This window comes from Panthera pardus, unplaced genomic scaffold (genome assembly GCF_024362965.1).
Source record: "Panthera pardus isolate Hobbes unplaced genomic scaffold, ASM2436296v1 HiC_scaffold_15, whole genome shotgun sequence".
NCBI lineage: Eukaryota > Metazoa > Chordata > Mammalia > Carnivora > Felidae > Panthera > Panthera pardus.
In genome coordinates, this window is record NW_026526710.1 from 3,702,338 (window position 1) to 3,723,966 (window position 21,629).

General features: G+C 45.3%; 1 protein-coding gene across 1 annotated transcript in view; it reads left to right on the forward strand.

Annotated features, from left to right (window-relative positions):
• The first annotated feature begins 4,294 nt into the window (after window positions 1-4,294).
• CUX2 (cut like homeobox 2) overlaps window positions 4,295-21,629 on the forward strand; it is a 320,662-nt gene continuing 303,327 nt past the window's right edge. The window contains exon 1 of the mRNA XM_053902021.1: window positions 4,295-4,314. The gene's annotated coding sequence lies outside the window, so the exon portion shown is untranslated. The remainder of the gene's footprint in view (window positions 4,315-21,629) is intronic.

The window sequence follows — 21,629 nt, forward strand, 5'->3', positions numbered from 1 at the left end:
GGTTCCTTTGTGGCTGAGGTCAGGAAATCGACAGGGCATTGGGCTTTCTTGGGACTTGACAGTCTTCGGTTCAGGACTCCCCTTTATGTATTTATTTATTTATTGTGTGTATTCTTTTTAAGTGGGCTCCACGCCCAACGTGGGGCTTGAACTCTTGACCCTGATATCAAGAGTCACATGCTCTACTGACTGAGCCAGCCAGACACCCCAGGACTCTCCTTTAGACGGATGAACAACACCAATAATCATACCTACCCTTTGCTGAGAACTGTCTGGGTCCCAGGCACTGTGCCAAGCATTTACATACAGGATCTCATGTGGTCTGCAAAGCAAGTCAGTGAATTCGTTACCTTAGGTGGGGCACGTGTCCCCTCCAGTGAGGCACCACTCCCAGGATTCTTGTTTCACGCTTGCCAACTTTATTCATTTACTTCCCTGTCTGGCCCCCTAAAAAAGCCATCTAAGTTTGGGAATCCCTTTGACTCCCCACTCTAGGTTAGATTCTGTCTCCAAGTTCCAGGGGAGAGAAGACCTGGCCTCAACCAGTCCCTATGGCCTCTTGTGGCCGCTAACACACACATCTTGTGGGACTGCCCTCAGCTCCCTTTTCCTCCTGCATGCTGGGTGTGATGACATTTGTCAAGAGAGGTCAGACGTTGGAGATGAGAAGTTTTCCAGACCCAAAGAGGGGATTAGAATTTGCCGCTGCAAGCTTTGGGGCTTGCTTTGGGGCTGATTTCTCTTGTAATCATTTTCTTTGAGCCTCATGCTTCCCTTTAGGAACCACTTGGGTCACCTCCTGAGTACCTAGTGATGCACTTTGTCAGGCATCAGAGCACCTACCCCACAAAGTCTTGTACCTCTGGCACCTTCCCTGTCATGTGTTTCCATCCAGTTAAGGCCCTGCTGCCTGGAGCCAGGGCCAAAAGCCATCTCATCTCAATCTGTCCACTTTTCGTGAGCACCTACTATGTGCAAGCCATCAGGCATTATCCTGGTGTTTCTCCAACTACAGTCATTGAAGTTCCCCTTCATAGTTTTTAAAAGTTCCATCTTCCCTAGTTTTGACTCAGCATTTTCTTTAAATTGGACCCCTTTTTTATTTCAATACATTTTATTTGAAAAGGAACTTTAGATCACTGCCATCAAAGGAAAACGAGTATCAGTTGCCAAAAGCAGACAGTAACCTCAAAAATAAAAACAACTTTTAAAATAAAAACTGCTGGGGTGCCTGGGTCTCTCAGTCTGTTAAGCGTCCAACTTCGGCTCAGGTCATGATCTCACGGCTGGTGCTGGTGCATTCGAGCCCCGCATCCGGCCTTGTGCTGACAACCCGGAGCCTGGAGCCTGCTTTGGATTCTGTATCTTCTCTCTCTGCCCTTCCTCGGCTCATGCTCTGTCTCTCTCTCTCTCAAAAATAAATAAACATTTGGGGCGCCTGGGTGGCTCAGTCGGTTGAGCGTCCGACTTCAGCTCAGGTCACCATCTCGCGGTCCGTGAGTTCGAGTCCCGCGTCGGGCTCTGGGCTGATGGCTCGGAGCCTGGAGCCTGCTTCCGATTCTGTGTCTCCCTCTCTCTCTGCCCCTCCCCCGTTCATGCTCTGTCTCTCTCTGTCTCAAAAATAAATAAACGTAAAAATAAATAAATAAATAAATAAATAAACATTAAAAAAAATTTAAAAACACTGCCAATGTCTATCCAACTTATAATTGCTTCTAATACCTGCCAAACATGTATATGGCCAGGGTAGGACTTTATCTCCTTTATACCTCACTATGTCCCTATAGGGTGGGTTCCATCATCACCCCCATTCTACAGAGGTGGAATTGAGGCTCACAGGGGTTAGGCACTTATCTAGGAAAGAGGGCTGGGAAGTCATGGGATTGAGATTCAAATCCAGGTCTGTCTCAACCATAAGGGTTGGGGTCTGAGGCCCAGTCCTGCTTCTTGAGATGCCTACATGAGTCTGTTTCTGTTTTCTTGGCTGTCACTGTCATAGGAACTGAACTTCCTCAGAGCCCAGAAACCTACTTTTATACCCTTTGGCATTTATCCACACATGTAAGAGGCAGAGGTCACTGAGACAGATTCCTGATAATACGGGAGAGACTTAAAGGTTCAGTCTCACATTACATGACCCAGCCTGGTTCTCCACCCATTCCCCCTAGCCACCAATTGCACTAGTCTCTCCAGGGAACCCTCTATCCTCTGATTATTCCAAAAGCCTCCTCTTCTTCTGTACCTTCAAGGAGGTGGTACTCATTTGGAATGTATAGAATGTGGCATCACTCATGACTCCTTTGATTGCAAGTGACAGAACCCTAATACTCAGTGGCTTACATAAATAAGAGGATTTATTGACTCGTGTAACTGAGAGGCCCTGGTGTGAAGGACTTCAGGCATAGCTGGATCCAGGCTTTGTACTTTGTCATCTGGACTCAATCTGTCTCTCTCCTGCTGCCATTTACTCCTCTCTCCACCTGCTTCACAGCTCTCCTCCCTCTTTTCTTCTGTATTGGCTTATTCTCCTCTTGCTATGGCAAAAGTGGCCATCATTAGCTCCATGCTTACAATTTATCAGCTCAATGACTCCTTTAGAAAGAGCACTTTTCCCCCCTAATAGCTCTAGCAAAAGTCCCAGGCCAAATCTCAGTGGCCCGTTCATTCAAAGGGCCCTCCTGGAAAGGATTACTGTAACTCTAATTGGCTAGGCCTGGGTTAAGATGAGACGATCATCAATCCAGCTGAACCACAAGCACTAAGAGTGGGAGGGGGTGGTCTCCCAGAGGAGAATCAAGGTGCTTTTTACCAGAAGAGGGCAAGGACATGTCCAGGAGGGCAGACAACAGATAACCTCTATGGACATAAAGTTGGTATTTGCAAGACAGCAGGAAGGCCCAGATATTCCTATTACTGGAACAACAAAGAGCTGAATCACCCCTAGTTTGTTGGCTTCCCACAGTGTTTCTGAAGGAAACAGGGCCTGGCAACAGCGTCTTCAGCCCCTCTTCCTGGTGCCTGGAAAGCATTGGCCTCCATCCTCTCTATCCTTTGCCTCTCCCAACTGAGAGGCGAGGAGATTCTGTCTAGGTAAGTACACCACCCTTTAACTGATTAACCAAGAGATCTTGAACAGGTTTTTCCCCTCTCACCACAAACCTTCCGCCAATAAACAGCCTTGGGGCAAGAAGGAGCATTTGGAGGTCAGAGGGGTAGCTCAGGATGGAAAGAGGCTAAGAACAAGGGATTGGCAAAGAGATGGTGATCCTCCCCCTCCCCCTCTTCTATCTACCTCCGTCTTTCTTTTCTCCCTCTCGATCTCTCACTATCCTCTGCAGCCTGGGTTCTCTCTCTCCCCGTGCACATGGCCCAACGAGGTTTCCCCACTGCCCTAAGTTTCCTCTTTTTAAGAACTTGCGTGCACAGCCAGAGTAGTGCCCCTGAATGCTGGTGTTTGGATAAGAGAATCTGATTGGCCCAATCACGGTGAGGGAGGCCAGCCTGAGCCAATCAGCTCCAGCCAGGGTAGTGTCACGTGATCTCAGGCCCGGTTGCCGGAGGGGAGGCCAGGTGTCTTAAACTAGGTGGTGGGACCCGGAAACCCATCCCCGAAAGAATCCATTAAAATCCTCCAGCCTGAAGCTCAAATTTAGTGACTTTTCCCATTTTATGTTCAAAGCGAGCCTTTCTTAGGGCATCTGTGAGGTGGCGGGTGTGAGGTTTGCCTTCCTAGTGAGAGAAAAGAGATTTGAGAACGTTGTCGAGATCTCAAAAAACTCGACAAGCAACCGCCCTTCGGAGAAGACAAGGCTGCGGGAGCCACCGCGCTCCTCTGCTCAGCACTCCCGGGCCTGAGATAACATTTATTTGGGCGCTTGCATCACACATGTGCCACATGACGGATTGCTGGACGTTGACAGCATGGCTCCGATACTAAAAACATATGACTCCATATGGAACGCCGTGGTGTGGGGTGGAAATCCTGGACGGCTCGAGGCTGCAGATGGCCATGTATAATTCACGGGATTTGTAAGACTCTGCATCTGCTCCGTTGCTCATTCTTCAGTTGTCAGACAGACATAATCCCGAGCCTCTTATTTTATAACACAGATCTGCCAAAGGGAGTGGGGAGGGGAGGCGGGGGAGGCAGAGCCGCTGCCAGGAGAACTCAGAAATAATTTGGGGGAGAACATTCGGCGTGTCAGTGAGGACAGAAGCACGCACCACAGGAAGCCCAGGCAAAGTTGGAAACCGGCTGCTGGTTCCCTGGTCCTTCACAGGAGGCCAGGCTCCTGAGGAGCTTTCTGGAAGGAGGTATGTTTTGATCTTGTCTCAATCCTGGGCCTCACTATGGGATTTTGGTTCAACCTGGATTGGCCTTGTGGATGAGCCAGCAGGTCAAATGTCAAGCTGGGTAGGCGTTTTGTAACATTAAGTCAACCCTGCAGTGCACACTGTCTCCCGTTGTCGGGTTGCAGCATTATGTAGCAAAATGAGGTGCGCCTTTTGCATTACCTCCCTGGGAAGGCTCCTGAACCCTTCTTCACTAGATGGGGTACCTGGGGCAGTCATTGCTGGTAGGCATAACTCCTCTGCCCACGCTGGGGTCATCTGCACATGGATTTGGTGCAGGACAAGGGTTTGTTGTCTGGGGACTTTATTTTCAATGCCAGATGCTTAGCCCATGAGTAGGACAGGCCAGAGTGTCAGGGAGGTAATGCCCCTAGACGCTGCTCTCAACCAACAGGGGAGGAGAGGTGGTGAATAAATATTCAGCTTCTCACCCCAGTAAGGCAACTCTGAGCTGTGTTCTGCACCGTTCTCCAGCCCCCCCCCCCCCCACCCCCCAGTGGAGAGGGAAAGTGAGCCTCTCTACCTGCACTTCCTGGAATCACCTCCCTCAAGTCTGTTTGCGCTCAGATTCTTGCCTCAGGATCTGCTTTTGGGGAACGGAAATTAAGACAGAGACCCTCTTTCATGCTTCTCCAGACTTCTAGATTTCCTCTGTCATACTACTGTTCATATTTGGTTCCCAACACTTGTTTAAATGTCTGTTGCCTTTGTTACTCCTTGGAGCAGAGACTGTCTTCTTCTCCATTGCTTCCACAGTGCCTGGCACCTAGTAGGTGTTTAATAAACCTTTGTGACATTAACACTGTGAAATTCCTCTGGTTTCCCCACTCACTAGCTATGAGATATTTAGCAGATCACTTAACACCTCCCAGCCCCATCCATTCCCTCATTTGTAGCAAGTGGACAGTAGTAATATCTGTCTCATCTGCTTCATGGAGATGCAGTGAAGATTAAATTAAAGGGTCATGGAGGAATCGTGGTAAATTCTGAAATCCTCAAAGTAATGACCCTACTAGGTCAGGATTTCTAAAAGTGTGACTGGCCTCTGGTTTATATCAGTCCATTTCAGATAATACGCAAAAGCAATTTTATTTGAATTATTTCATATTTACTTGAATTAAACTGGAAAAAAAAAAAACATGAGCAGCCCATCAAACTCAAGTGTGTTCATTGTGGATGCATTTGGCTTTCAGTAAGCGAAAACTCAACCAACAGCAGCTTAAACAAGTAAGGGGGTAATTTTTTTTCAGTTACTAGGATTTTTGGACATCAGCAGTCCAAGGCTAGTGTAGCTATCCAAGGATGTTGTGAATGATCCAGGCTCCTTCTAATTTCCTGCTTTCATTCTTGGCATGAGGCTTTTATCCTCATGGCCTCAAGATGGTTGCTCTTCTCCAGGCATTGCACCCTCATTCCAGGCAGGAAGAGAAAGAGGGGGAAGGAAAAGGCTGTACCAGCTGAGTCTGTCTACCACCACCACCATCATCGTCATCATTAATTTTTTAATTAGGAAAACAAAGAGTTTTCTAGGAACTCCACCCAACAGATGTCTGCCTACATTTCATTGGCTAGAACTGAGTTCTCTGGCCACTCCTAGCTACATGGGAGTCTGAGAAGGCATTTTTAACCGGGCATATTGCTTTCCTGACAAAATTGGTACAGGGACTGCAACTTCAGATATAGCTTAGTGAAACAAAAGGAGTAGGTTTAAATACAAACACCAAATGAACAATAATACTGCTGGAACCAAGTCTGAGATACCCCCACTCCCTTTGCTCCATTCCTCTGTACTTACCTTTATTATCAGAGTTATACTTTGTTTAGATTCTTTTCTTTCAGCCTCTGGTACCTGTGGACTTCTTTTTTTTTTAATGTTTTATTTATTTTTGAGACAGAGACAGAGCATGAACAGGGGAGGGTCAGAGAGAGAGGGAGACACAGAATCCGAAGCAGGCTCCAGGCTCTGAGCTGTCAGCACAGAGCCCGACGCGGGGCTCGAACTCACGGACCGTGAGATCATGACCTGAGCCGAAGTCAGATGCCCAACCGACTGAGCCACCCAGGTGCCCCTGGACTTCTTGAGGGCAGGGCTGTGTTTTACTCAATATTGTATCCCAAGCACCTAACACATTGCCTGGTATCCAGCAGGTAGAACACATATTACTATTCATTGTTTCGTGTATTTGTTATTTATTATTCATCTTTCTCAGCAAGGTGCTAAAACACTTTGAACCAAGTTTTATGACTTTCTTAAAATAAAAATCAATCAAAAGTATTATATTGGGTGAAAGAAGCTTTATACAAAAGAGAATATATGGTATGATTCCATTATATCTGAAGTTCTAGAACAGGCTAGGCTAACCCATAATGAAAAAAATCAGAACAGCCGTGTCCTCTTGGTCGAGCAGGTGTGGGTATTGACTGGGAAGAACAGGAGGGAACTTTCTGGGCTTGGTGATGATCTGTACCTTAGGCTTACACGGTTTAGACATTTACCAAAACTCACAAAATGACATACAAAATATTTGTGCATTTCACTATACTTCAAGTTCACCTGAAAAAGGGAAAACAAATATTGAATTTCTGGTTAATGACACACAAGTTGGAGTGTTTAAGAATGAACTGTATAATGCCTCCAACTTATTTTGAAGAGAGGGAGAGAGAAGGATAACGATTAGATGGATAGAAGGATAGAGAAGTTGATAGCCATGTAGTGGAATAAATGTAACATAATGTTAATTGTAGAATGTGGGAGGCGGATACATGGGTGGTCACAACTCCTACTTTTATGTATGTTTGGAATTTTTCATAATAAAATATCGGGGGAAGAAAAGACCAGAAAAAACCCTCTGCCAACACTGAAGTAAGATTGATGAAGGGTGCTGCATTTGTTAGGGCTGCTGTCACAAAGTACTACAAACTGGGGCAGTTCTTACATGGTAGCTCAGGCCTCCAAGCATGAGGGTTCCAGGGAATAAGGTGATTTTTTAATGACTCAGCCTCAGTAGTCAGAGTGTCACTGCTCCAGACTCCTTTGGGCAGAGCAGTCACAAGCCCATCCAGATTTAAGTGGAGAGAACAGAGGAACACCCCGTCTTAATGGGAGAACTAAGAATTTGAGGTCACTAAAAAAAACAACACATTTTTAATGTCTATTTATTTTTGAGAGAAAGAGCGTGAGAGGGGCAGAGAGAGAGAGGGAGACACAGAATCAGACGCAGGCTCTAGGCTCCGAGCTGTCAGCACAGAGGGCGACACAGGGCTTGGGCTCACGAGCGGTGAGATCGTGACCTGAGCCCAAGTCGACACCCAACCAACTGAGCCACCCAGGCGCCCCTTGAGGTCACATTTTAAAACCACCACCAATCTAGAGTTATCTGCCACCTAGCCTGTTTCTTTCAGGAGAAAAAGAGGAGGAAGACGTTTCTTATCTCTGCAAAGAGAAGAATGAAACTGGGTGCTTACTCAGTAAACACATTGCTCTGTGACTTGCTTTGACTCGGGCAGGGAGGGCTTCCTTTGGCAGGAGCCAAAGCTAAGAGAGCCGGGAGACAGCAGGTCGCAGCACTGGACGTGGCTACAGCTGATTCCCCCCGACCCTCCCCGCTTCTGCCCCATCTCAGTCCCTGACCTTTTGACTTTGAGTGTACCACCCACCCTTCCGTATGGTTCCTCCCATCACCGTTCCACCCAAACCTCCCGCCCTAGCCCTGGGTCTCCAGACAGAACAAACTCTCTTACTGGGGAACAATAGAAGCCTTTGTCATGTTTCCCTGCCTCGGGTGGGCCACCATCTGTATGGGAATCCAGATTACTTTTGCAGGCTGTGCTGGCGATTACCTCTGAGAATCTCTTCATACCAACGTCTCCTGGCAGGCTGGGGGTAAAGCAGGGCTGCACAATGGGAAGAATGTTATCACGGTAAACCAGGACGGGCCGGGCTTGGCTCCGTTGCAGAAAACACACTTCACTCATGCAGAACACGCCAAATTGAAAAGATTGTGGGTTAATCAAATCCTTTTCTCCTCTGTTTTTATCAAACTCAAGAGGGGCTGGCCTATTAATTAGAAACGCTTTTTCATGTAAAACACGGGCACTTTGGAGATAAGGAGGGAAGACCCTTGATTCTACAGTCACAATGACGTTTTAGTTATTTCATTACAAGACGCCTCATTCACTACTGGCCCCATGGACACAGTGCAGACCTCCCATTGCTCTCCTGGAAAAACTCCCTGAGACTCAGAAAGTTTCCCTGCCAGCAGACAAGGGCAAGAGTTTCTTTTCCTGAAGTCAGGAAGCATTGAAGACCTCACATTTCTATATAATGCCAGCAGAAAAATTGAGCAGGCTTTTTATTCTGTGTTCTCCAATTATGGTAGCCACTGGCCCCATGTGGCTGTTTAAATTAAAATTAATTAAAATTTAAACTTTGCTTTCAAGTGCTCAATAGCAGCATTGTGGCTGGTGGCTCCTGTACCAGACAAGCACAGAGAGAGAATATTCCCATCATTGCGGAAAGCTCTATTGGACAGCACTGCTTCTTTTAGTGAGCTCACAAAACCTATTTGTCATCTGGAAGCAATAAGAAGAGAATGAGGATGACTCAAGATGAGCCATCTCCTCTACTGGAAAAAGACAAGACCCTGCTATATTTCTGTAGTGACTCTTGTCAGTGCCTCCTGTCTAGCACTATTCCCCTTCTGGCAAAAGCAACCTCGTTTTTGATGGGATGGAGACACCCCTCTCCTCTCTGCTATTCACCCACTCTTGTATACACTCTTGGGTACAGGTGGAGCTGACCCATATGGAAGGCCCAGGACGTGAGCCTGAGCAATGGGAATATTCTTTTCCCTTGGCCTTGGTGACCAGTTTAATCACATTGCCCCGATAGAAGTAAACTTTGGGACTTTGGCTGGAACCCGTGGGAAGAAGTGCTCTCTTCCTGTTGGGGTTGCCAAGGTGGTGGGATATAAGGCAGGAACTGCAGGTGGCCATCATACCTTATCCTGGATAAAGGCAGTCTGAAGATGACCCCACTGCAGAAGAAGGCAGAGCAGGGAAAGACAGGGACAGAAAGAGACTTGGTGACACCTGTCACCTCTTGGGTCCAGCTGTATTTGATGACAGAGCTAGCCTTCAACTTCCCAGTCTCATGAAGCCATCATTATTAACATCTTGGTGCTGCTGATTGTTCCAAACCCTCTTCCAAATCCTCATACTTAGGCCTGTTTACACTGGGTTTCTGTGACTTACAACCAAAAGACTTCTGGCTAATCTATGCTCTGAGAATGGAGATCTATCTACAAAGGAAAAGGAGGCTGTTTTTTGATTTTGGTTTTGGTTTGTTTTTTCCCTTCTATTGACACGTTTCTAGTCCCAAGCTATTATTAAGATCTACTTCATGTGTTAGGAAGGTATTGGTTCCATATAGGTCTCCCTGCACCTACCTGATTCCAGGTAGGCTCTAGCTCAATCATGAAGCTCCCGACTCAGGGGAGCCAGTTCCTTAGGCTGAGGCTACACCAATCAGATTCCCCCTTTCTTAAGAATTTGGATAAAGTTGGGGCACCTGGGTGGCTCAGTTGGTTAAGCATCTGACTTTGGCTCAAGTCATGATCTCACAGTTCATGAGTTTGAGCCCCGGATCAGGTCTGCACTGACAGTGTGGAGCCTGCTTAGGATTCTCTCTCTCTCCCTCTCTCTCTCTCTCTCTCTCTCTCTCTCTCTCTCTCTCTCTCTCCCCCTCCTTCATTTGTGCTCTCTCTCTCAAAATAAATAAATAAATAAACTTAAAAAAAAAAGAATTTGGACAAAGTTGAAATGAAGACTGAGTTGGCGGTGGGGGGGTCCACGTCAGTGGGAGCACTAGACTGAATGGCCACTTTGGGTGCTGAAAGCCTCTAAAGGCTCTGCTCTCCCCTGTGCCTGAGACACATGTCCTTTTCATAACCCACGCTGAACTTGAGCTAGTTAAAGCAGGTGTCTGTTCCTCACAACAAAATATGGCTGGTTAAGGGAGCTTGAAAGGTGTTGTATTTGGACCAAGCAATTTCATAGGAAATTATTTCCAGAAGGGGCCAGGGTATATGTGCAAAGATTTAGCTATGAGGATATTTAGGGCAATGCTTTTTATCCTACTAAGAAGTCGGGAAGAACCTGTTTACAATAATAGAGGTTCAGCTAAATGCCTTCTGAGACACGGTTTTAGGCACGTGATAAATACTTTCTGAGGGAATGAATGAAATATTAGGTAACCATAAATTTCTGCTGGAAAGAGGAACCTGTTAATGTGGAATATAGTCGTGATAATATTAAATGAGAAAATGTTAAGAAATGATATACTCTGTATGATCTCATTAAAAGAGAAAATCACCATATGCTTGCATATGCATTGAAGAGCATTTGGAAGAATCATTAGCACCAAGGTGTGAATACTAATAGCTTCTGAGTAGGTGCAACTGTGGTTTTTGTTGTTTCTAATGTTTTCTTGCTTGCTAGCTTCGTTTTCATTTCGATTTTTGGTAATGAATATTGCTCTCACTGTTAGAAAGTACCAGCCTTCTCCTCTCTTATATAAAATAGCAAGGGGCATCTGGGTGGCTCAGTCGGTTAAGTGTCTGACTTCAGCTCAAGTCATGATCTCACGGTTCGTGAGTTCAAGACCCACTTTGGGTTTTCTGTCAGCACATAGCCGGCTTCAGATCCTCTTTCTGCCTCTCTCTGCCCCTCACTCACTTTCTCTCTCTCTCTCAAAAATAAATAAGCATTAAAAAAAATCATCAAATGGTGATGTTTCTATTAAAAGAGTATTAAACCTTCAGATGAGTTTAAGTTCTGGGACTACCAAGCAAGGATTCTCACTTGCTCCTAACAATCACTGGGTGAACAGCACTCTCAGAAAGGGGGTCTCCCCCACTTGCCTCCCATCTCCCTTCCCCCCATCACACCATGTGATTTGGGAGGAAGGCTGCCTGTCATGGTTAAGAACATAGACTCTGGAGTTTAAACTCGTGCTCTACTACTTACTGGGTGTGAAATTCGGGGCAAGTTGCAGAACCTAGCTAGGCCTCAGTTTCCCCACCTGGAAAATGGGGATAATATGTATATATACAGCAGAAAGCTGCCAAAGGCTCCTATGAGTTGATGGCAGGTAAAGGTCCCTCTGTGCGAGCACAGAGCCAGATCTCTACAGACAATGCTATTGTCACTTGAAAATAGGGAGATAGGAACGTAAAATTCCTGGATGATCTGAAATTCTTAGATATATACCCCAAAGAACTGCAGACAGAGACTCAAGCAGATGCTTGTTTGCCAGTGTTCTCTGCAGCATTATTTTCTATAGCCAAAGGGTAGAAACAGTCAAATGTCCGTAAAGTGTTGGATGGATAAACAAAATGTGGCATATCTAGACAATGGAATAATCTTCAGTCATAAAGAGGAAGGAAGCACTAACACTTGCAACAATGTGGATAAACCTTGAAAACATGATGCTGGGTGAAAGTAGACACAAAAAACCACATGCTGTATGATTACACTTACATGAAATATCCGGAAGAGGCAAACCCATAGAGACAGTAAATTAGAGGCTATCAGGGGCTGGGGGGAGGGGAAGGGAGAAATTATTGCATAATGGGCACAGGGTTTTTATTTAAGGTGACGAAAAAGTTTTGGAAATTGATAGTGGTGACGGTTTCATAACATTGTGAATGTACTTAATACCACTAAAGTGTATCTACTTAAAAATGGCTAAAATGGCAGATTTCATGTTATATATATTTTACCACAATGAAATTAAAAAAAAAAAAAATGGAGTAGGGGTGAATTCTGATTCCTGAATGCCTGCTTCAAATAACTCACATATCCTCTTTGGATTTCACATCCTGTTCAGTGACCAAATCGGCCCTGATAACCAAACGCAATCAGCACGTTAACTTACTTCCAAATCAGGCCCTAGAACCCTGGCCAGGGATGGAATGGGGTACAATTGCATGTTGCAGTCTCCCCATTCAAAGCAATCTTTATTGAACACCCACGATGTGCCAAGCACTGAGCCAGTTGGTAGAAATGAGGTCACTCACACCATGTCTGCCCTCCTGGAATTTATGTGCTAGATAAAAATTACTGCATGATCATTTTGGCCTTAGAGGAGGCATCAGGAGCTCTGATGACCTAGAGGAAAGTTACTAACCTTCATGGGGGGGCAGGGCGTAGTCCCAGGAGGTTTCCCCAGGAAGGTTGCATTTACTCTAAAACCTGAAGAATAAAGAGAACTACTAGCCAGAGACAGAGCCAAAAACCAGGTCAGGTCAAGACCTTTACCTGATGGAGCCCTATGTAGGGCTCAAAAGAGAAATAATACTACACAGCAAAATTAGTACAAGGGAACTCTAAAAAATGTGATTTCCTCTGTGTTCAATACTTTTTCAGCAAAAGATAAACATTTCAATTATTTCAAACACTTGGAGCATCTGCTTTGCTGGTGCCCTATGCGTGAACTGAATCTTTTCACAGTGATCAGAAGAATATTCCAGAGGGAAGAGTCAGTTCAAAGGCTCAGAGGCAGAGTGGGCATGGCTTTTACAGGAACTTTTCAGTCCTTGAGTGGTGGGATCATAGCATGGGAGGGAAGAGCACCAGGTGTGAAACTGGATAGGAAAGCAGGGCCCAGTCATGAAGATTCCTTGCAGGCCATCTGAAGAGTTTCAACTTGATCTTCAAGGCCATAGAAAGTCACTGAGTTTAAGCTGGGAAATGATATGTCACAGTGTTTTTAGAAAGATCTTTCAGAGTTAACAAAATGAGATATTATTAGCCATAGTGGTTAGGGAAATTGCTTTAAAAAAAAAAAAACCCTGCAGGCACAATTTTTAACTTGACAGTGTTTCATAGACATTCTGGAGTGGGTTTTTTTTTTTTTAATTCATTATGCTGACACTAACTATCAAACCCCATTCCCTTGAGCTCAGCTGTGTTGTAGCTGAAAACTTGTTCAGTATGTTTACTCCACACACCACCCAATTTTCCAAATCTCTGCAAATTTGCCCTTAACAGTAAAATACTGGGTACAGAGCATCTTCCCACTCCACCCAAATTATCCCCCTTGGCGTGTGCTAACAGTCTGATGCTATGATAGCTGTTGTGATGGAAAAGATTTGAGCCATTTCTTATTTGTAAGCCTTTCTGGAGGAACTTGTGGGAGTTTTCTGTTGTAACTTTGTGGATATCACAGCACGGGGTCATTGGCAATTCATCAGCCCTCTGTAACAGAGGAGACTGGATATGCTGCAGTAACAAACATCTCTTAAGTCTTCATGGGTTACAACAACACAGGTTTATTTCTCACTCATGCTATATGTTGATCACGGGCATGTTCCATGTCTTCTTGTTGGGGTCCAGGCCAATGGAGTGGCCTCTATCTGGGACATCACTGGGCTTGTGGCAGAAGAGGAAAAAAACATGGTGAACCATGTTTGCTCTTAAAGCTTCTGCTGAAAAGAAATGTGAACTCATCATCTCCCCAACCTTTCACCTTCCCTCCATTGGCTGTCTTTCAGCCATTGTTAATATTATCCTGAGTAATTATAATGATAATGAAAGGAATTATACTAAATCTCATTTACTGAAGACCTAATGAGTCCCAGACATTATGATAGTGCCTGCTGGGCCTCATCTGATTTAATCTTATGCAATAGGTACTCTTATTCTCATCAATCCAAAGATAAGAAGATGGAAAGCTTTGTGAAGTTAAGAGATTTGCTTAAAATCAACAGGTAGTTTGTGGGGAGAGTTTGGGTTCAAGGCCAGGCAGTCTCACTCCAGAGCCCATGTTCTCAGCTGCCATACCTTTGTTTCCTCCTTTTCATCAACTCCTCTCTCCTCCTTGACCTCTACGCCCATTGATCATATTATTTTTGGCACCTATCACCTAATTTCTCTACTATCTTAAGCCCTATTACTTGTTGCCTGGACTATTGCAGTATCCTCTTGAGTGGTTTCTCAGCCTTGAGGCTTTGCCTCATCTTGGTCACACTGCCATATTTCTCTTCGGGAAGCATGGGATTGATCATGGTCCTCTTCTGCTCAAAAACCCCAGCGGATCCTCATTGTCTAGTAAAACAAGCTATAGCTTAGCATCCAAGGCCTCCATGTCTGACTTCAGCCTGTGGAATCCCGGTTTGTTGTTCTTCTGTGGCAGCTAGATTGGACTAATTGTGCTAAGAACATTATTTGCACTCTTACATTTATTCTTACAAATTCTCACCACCCCCACCCCCTAATTCCCCCTGAAATTCTCCATTACTATTACTTGAGTATGAGTCTTATGAGTTAGCTTCCCATCAGGATCTTGAATTCTTATGGGAAGTCATATCATGATGGGGGAGGGCAAACCATAAAAGTAACTTAGTGTTCCGTGAAAATTAGTTGACAGAAGTAAAGAACACTTTTCTGCCAATAAAACAAAGCCAATAGGACAAAAGACAGAGAAAATGAGAAGTCTTACACTAACTTGCATTAGAGACTAGCCATCATGTATTTTTTTTAAATTAAGGTATAAATGTATAAAGAGCACATGTCTTAAGTGTACAGTTCAATGAATGTTGGCAAATGTATACCCTTCTGTAACTGCTCCTCAGCTCAAGATACAGAACATACTGAGCATCCCAGAAGGTTCCCTCAAGATACAGAACATGCCCAGCATCCCAGAAGGTTCCCTCTCCTCACTTGCCCATTAATACCCATCCCTACCTTACCAGAGGGAATTGTTATTTTAACTTTGATTCTTTTTCCTGTTCTTATCCTTCACGTAAATGAATTCATACAGTGTCTGGTTTCTTTCACTCAACATAATTTCTGTCTCTCATAGTTTTCATTACTGCATAAAACATAAAATAATTTGCACAAACTTAAGAGAAAAAGTTAACATTGAAATGATGGTTTTCACCAAGAAAAGACATGGAGGACCCAAACCAATTTAGTACAATGAATCCCACCCCTGAAGCATGAGGATGCAATGATGAAAGGAACCAGAAGTTTGGCCCTCATTTAGTCCCAGGGCAAAGAAAACATTAGCACATTAAAACTTGTCCAAAGGAGGTTAAGGGTGGGAACTGGGTGGAGGAAAGGAAGGGGTCTGAAGAAGGAGAGGTTTGTAGTTTGATGTAAAGCACATGTGTTTGGGGTCTTTTTAATTAAAAAATTTTTTTTTAAAGTTTATTCTTGAGAGAGAGAGAGAGAGAGAGAGCAAGTGGATGAGGGGCAGAGAGAGAAGGAGACAGAGAATCCCAAGCAGGCCCCGCACTGTCAGCACGGAGCCTGATGCAGGGCTCGAACTCATGAAACCGTGAGATCATGACCTGAACAGAAACCAAGAGTCAGATGCTTCACCGTCTGAGCCACCCAGGCACCTCAGGGTCTTTTTAAACATTACAGACCTGTAACTTTTCTTCCTGGCTCTCGTTGGGTCGGCATCTGTATAAATCATCACGTTGCCCAGGTGTCTGTGGGATCTAGGATTGGCCTCCTGACCACTGCCGTCACCCTGGAGATCTGGGGGAGGTGGGCAGGAGAAGGGAAAGCTTCCTGGGGATGTGGAAGTCCTTTCCCACCTTTGCAGCACCCTTCCTAGCACATGGCCCATAGCAGGTGGGACTGTGTGACCCCAGAGTTATCCCCAACCAGGGAAAGAGCCAGAGTATTTATACTCCAATATCATGAGTTATTGGTTAAGAGCTGGATTCGGGATGGGGCATGGAAGAGAGGGGACAGGCCGTGTAATAAATTCCCAAGAACTTTAGGTGCTTCATATGCTCAAGCTGAGAGAGTTCTGGAAATCTGCGGGCAGTCCTTGGTCAAAGAGAATAGATGCAGGCTGACAGGAGTGAAAGCACATGGCGAGATTGCATGCGTAAAAATGGAGAAGGGCTATGAAGGTATACAGGTGGAGCCCTGACAGCATCTGCTCCATCAGGGAAATGGGAATACACCAGTACATGCCTCACGTGGTTGCCTTGAGGGTCACACGAGAACCTGCTTCTAAGGCATTTAGCCGAGGTCCTGGCCTGCAGTAAATGCTTGGTAACCGGCAGCTGCTACTCTTAACACCATATACCGAACTGATGATTTGCAGGAGTGGCACCTCCAGATGGACCCAGGGAAGAAGGTGGACATGAGGCATGGACTGTAAAGGAAAGCATGTAATCCCCAAATCCCCTGTGTTGCCCAATGACTGAAACAAGCTAGGGCACTTAATGCCTTCTGCATAGATCGTTATTTGGATGCTGTGATGGAAGGAACCAGAAGTTTGAGCCTAACTTAACCCCAGAGCAAGTAACACATTCAGACTTTCCCAAAAGAGGTTAAGGGTGGCAACAGGGTAGAGGGAAGAAAGGAGCTAGAGGAAGAGGGGTGGATTAGCCAGGGTTCTTTGGAACAACAGAACCAGTAGATACATAACAGGAGATTTGTCATGACATACTGGCTCACAAAATAATGGAGGCTGAGAAGTCCCATGATCTGCCATCTGCAAACCCAGCAAAACTAGTGGAGTCATTCAGCCCAAGTTCCGAGGCCTGAGAACCCAGGGAGCAATGATTTAAATCCCAGTTGGAAGGCCTGGAAGATGGATGTGATGTCTCAACTCCTGGAGTCAGGCAGGAAGCAAAAAAGGGGCAAATTCCTCCTCCCTCTGCCTTTTTCTCTACTCAGGCCCTCAAAGGACGAGATGGCATCCCTCGACATGGGGGAGGACCATCTGCTTTTACTGAGCTCACTGATTCAGGTGATAATCTCATCAGGAAGTATCCTTACAGACTTACCCAGAAATCATGCTTTCTCAGCTTCTCAGCTTTCTGAGTGGCCCTCAGCCCAGTCATGTTGACACATAAAATTAACCATAACAGAGGGCTTTGTAGTCCTGTGTAAGGCATAAGCGTGAGTCTGACTCAAGGTCCTGGAATAGAGCATTTCCTTTACCTGAGCCCCCAGCTATCCTGGGTGGAGGACAGATACTGCAGCCAGAATGATGATCCAGGATGAGCGCTGGGGCAACGATGAGCAGGGCTTGCGAAGTGAATCCCAGCCCTGCTGTCCCCTGAGGTCCCCTACTTTTTGCAGGCTCATCAGAAGGCTGTGTCTCCTGCTCACTGGCTTGTTCATAAGCATAAATGACAGTATTTCAGAGCTGAATTTACTGAAGAGGGACAAAGTTCAAAGATCGGGTTAGTTTCCTGGCTAATTTCATGGCATTGTGTCTGGAGGGTAATTATCATTAGGCTTGCAGAACTCATTGTAGTTCTTTACTATAAAACCCTCTACAGATCCGGAAGCTGCAATGGGAGACAGATGCCCCAGCATCCAGATGAGTGAACTGTCACACTCAGGGCCAAGCCTGGTGATGTGCATACAGTAGGCACTCACTATAAGCTTCTTGATTGGAAGAGAGAGCATGAACAAGAGAGGAGACATGGAGATGGGAAAGGGAGAGAATAGGGAAGAACAGACATGAGGAAGGAGTGAGGCAGAGACACTGGTGGGCCCCACAGAGGGATGGGGGTCTCTGCTTACCTGGGGTGAGTGACTGTGGGCCAGTGAGCCCAGGGACAGGGCTGTGAGCCCCAGGCCAATGGCTGCTCCACCTCTACTCCTCGGAAGCACAGACCTCTCCTGCCTCCTCGTAGGGCTGGCAACTCTGTCAGTTTCCTTTGAGGAAGCTTCCAGAATGAAGAAGCAGCTGCCCTGATCCACACCAGTTTGAGACCTGTGACAGGTCAGTCCCCTCTCTGCGCCTTTGTTTCCGTCTCTGTACAATGGACATCAGGGGGCCCAGTCCCCCATTTCTTCTCAGCTTCCTATCTTACACTTGACCTACTTTATCCACTAACAATTCTGCTGGCCCCTAAAGGCATTGTGGCCTGGGACCCCTGGTCCAGGACTTCCGAGTGTTTTTATTCTCTGAGTGAGTGTCACAGTGTTATTTCTGAGCTCTATAGAGACAGGCATCTGATTCCTGACACCCCACATGGTATCTTGAGACACGTGCAAAGAGTAGCAGCAATGCTGCAGATTCTGCAGTAGAAACTTCTTAGCCTTTCTTTATTATTTGTTAGTTAATCAAATATCAAGCAGCTCTGTTATTTGGAAATACTGCCATGAAACAGAGAACACTCAGTTTGTTGGCTTTCCAATTCAAGAATCCTTTGGGATTCACTTCCTGGTTGGTTGGTGTTTATCTTCAAGTAGGTTTTGCGAAAAGGTCACACGATGGGGCCTGGGTGGCTCAGTTGGTTATGTGTCCGACTTCGGCTTAGGTCGTGATCTCACGGTACATGGGTTTGAGCCTCGAGTAGAACTCTGCTCTGACACACGGAGCCTGCTTGGGATTCTCTCTCTCTCTGTGCCCCTCCTCCACTTTTATGCTCTCTCTCTCTCAAAAATAAGTAAATGTTAAAAAAAAAAAAAAAGGATCACATGAATATTACATTTGTTAAGTCTTTAATTATCTTAGAATGTCTTTCTTTCTTTCTTTCTTTCTTTCTTTCTTTCTTTCTTTCTTTCTTTCTTTCTTTCTTTCTTTCTTTCTTTCTTTATTTTTGAGAAAAAGAGAGCTTGAGCAGGGAAGGCGCATAGAGAGAGGGAGGGAAAGAATCCCAAGCAGGGTCCACACCCAGTGCAGAGGTGAACATGGGGCTCGATCTCATGACTGTGAGATCATGACCTGAGCCAAAACCGAGAGTTGGATGTTTAACCAACTGAGCCACCCAGGCGCCCCTAGAATGTCTTTTTGTTGCCTTGTCACATGAGTAATAATTTGAGTACAAAATTACTGGGCCACATATTATCTCCTCTATAATTATGAGAACATTGTTTTAGCATTTAGGGTTGCATGTGAAGAATCTGATTTTTATTTTTCTCAGGTAACCTGTGTTTTGCAGCCTGGATCCTTGTAGGTTTTTCTGTCAAACATTGTCAAGGGTATGTCAATGTGTGTGGGAGCTTGTCTTTAAGATGGACACTATCAATTCCTTCCTTCCTTGTATGCGTGTCTTTCCCAGATTGAGAAGTAGAATCTCTTTCTTCCTCCACTCCCTTGATATGGCCAATAGAGCAAAGTGAAAAAGACTTTGTGACTTCTGAGATTAGGTCATAAGAAAGTCTTAGGCTTTGTTTGGAGCCTCTTGGCATGTTCGCTCTGGAGGAAGCCAGCCACCATGTGAAAAGTCTAGTAACTTTGAGACTGCCATGCTGTGAGGAAGCTCAAGCTGGCCACACAGAGAGGATATATGAAGACAGAGACAGAGAGAGATGCTCAGCCAGGCTCCTAGTTGTTCTAGCCAGCCATTCCAACTCAGGCACCAGACATGCAGATGACCCAACTCCAGCCACCAACTGATCGCAAATGCATGAGTGACCCTGAGTAAGAACACTCAGCGTAGCCCAGGGCACCCACAGATAATAAATTGATGGAGTTTGTTAAAAAATGATAGATAACAAGAAATATATGCACTTAACTTTGCCCAAATAAATCCTTTCCTTTTAATAAATCCTTTTTTTCTGTATACTTGGGCCCTTTTCTCCTGACCCAGATGGCTTCCTCATTTTTGTCCTTGCTTGGTATTTTTCTTTAGTCCCGTTTTCCCCCTTTGTGACTACCCATTATTCTTAAGCTGCTCTATTCCTGAGTAATCTTTCTGGTCATAACTTTCACAGTCTTGCCCTTCTCCTCTTTATTCTGGAAGAGCTTCTCAAGTCTGTCTTCCATGCTACTGATTTTGGTTTTCTACAGGGCCAATTCTGTGCTTTAACTGCCTCCATGGGGGATTTAAATTCAGTCAGTGCAATTTTAGTTTTCTTTTTGCTTTTTCAGTTCTGTCCATACTGTCCTTAGAACTACCTGCTCCAATTTTTATTGAAAGTATGCCTTTTTCACATTGAATTTAGTATGCAAAACAAGTGTTCATTTTTTTCTTCTGGGACACACAGCAATTTTTTTTCAGAGGTAGTTTCTTCCTTTTAGGAAAGCGTTTCCTTTCCCTCGTTATGTACTGTTTTTTCATATCCTCTGTTGATTTATTTTTGTTTATTCATTCTTGAATATGCTGGTCATTATCCAGGTCCTGTGCTTACCAACAGACGGGGTGTGGGACTTGTCCTCCGTACCGCTCATGGTCCACTCTAGTACTGGCCGATCCCTGCTACCTTATCATCTACACCTGGAAAGGGAAGGTTTGTCTGTGTGACAGCCACCACATGTGTCATCCAGGCTTTCACATGCTACACTGTGGCTGACTGATCATCTTGTCCCACTGCACGATCAAATCGGTTCCTGGCCATAACGGGCTAAGGGAGAACATTAAAACTGCAACCCCTACTCTGTCTCTGTTCCTCCCTCACCTGTAACACTCCTGGAAGCTGTTCCTCTCAGGATATAAAATGCTTTTGACATTCTTTCCTCCATTTCCCCTGTCGTCCCCCGATTTTTGCCTTCTGGAAACTTCAGTCTCTAAATAGTAGAATCATGGGCCAGCAAGAAGGAAGAGTATTTTGCCTACAGAATTGTCCCCTATACAGTGGAGAAAACTCCCTCCCCTCCTCACTACCTTGATTTTCTGGTTGGCACAGACTCTGGATCTCAGAGTCTGGGGTTGCAAGTGGGGAAGGAGTTGAGTATTTCCCTCCCTCCTTTTGTCCTGGAGGGGTGCCCTGTTTCAGACGATAAAACTTGAATAGGTTCCCGATTGTTTATCTCAATCCGGCTCCATCTGCCTTATATTTATGGAAATTCCTCCCAGATTCTGGCAACAGGCGCCTGTCAGTCTTGGGTGTCAGCACTGTGAGTTTTCAATTCTTGCTGCCTTCTTAGGTATTTTAGTGGAAAGCTGGGAAAATATGTCTCAGAGGCTGCTACTCTGGTGCCAGTTTAAATCAATGACACACAACCTCTTCCTTTCACCTACTTTTTTACTCATTCACTGATTCACTCAAAAACATTCATAAAGCACCTAAAATGTACTGGATACTATGCCATGCACTGGGAATAAGGAGGTGAATTGAAGCTCCATCCGGCCCTTGAAAGGGACTATCTTTTGGAAGAAGCAGATTCATAATTACAGCATTAGTACAAGTGGTGTGTGGTGCTGAGACCTGTATAAACCAGAGAGGTTTGGTGACCTATACAAGGCTGCACAGTAAATCGGAGCAAGATCCAGAGAAGAGGCTGGTTTTCCTGGATCACCAGTCCACATTGCTGCCACTGTGCCTCCCGGGCTCTTCTTTTCCCA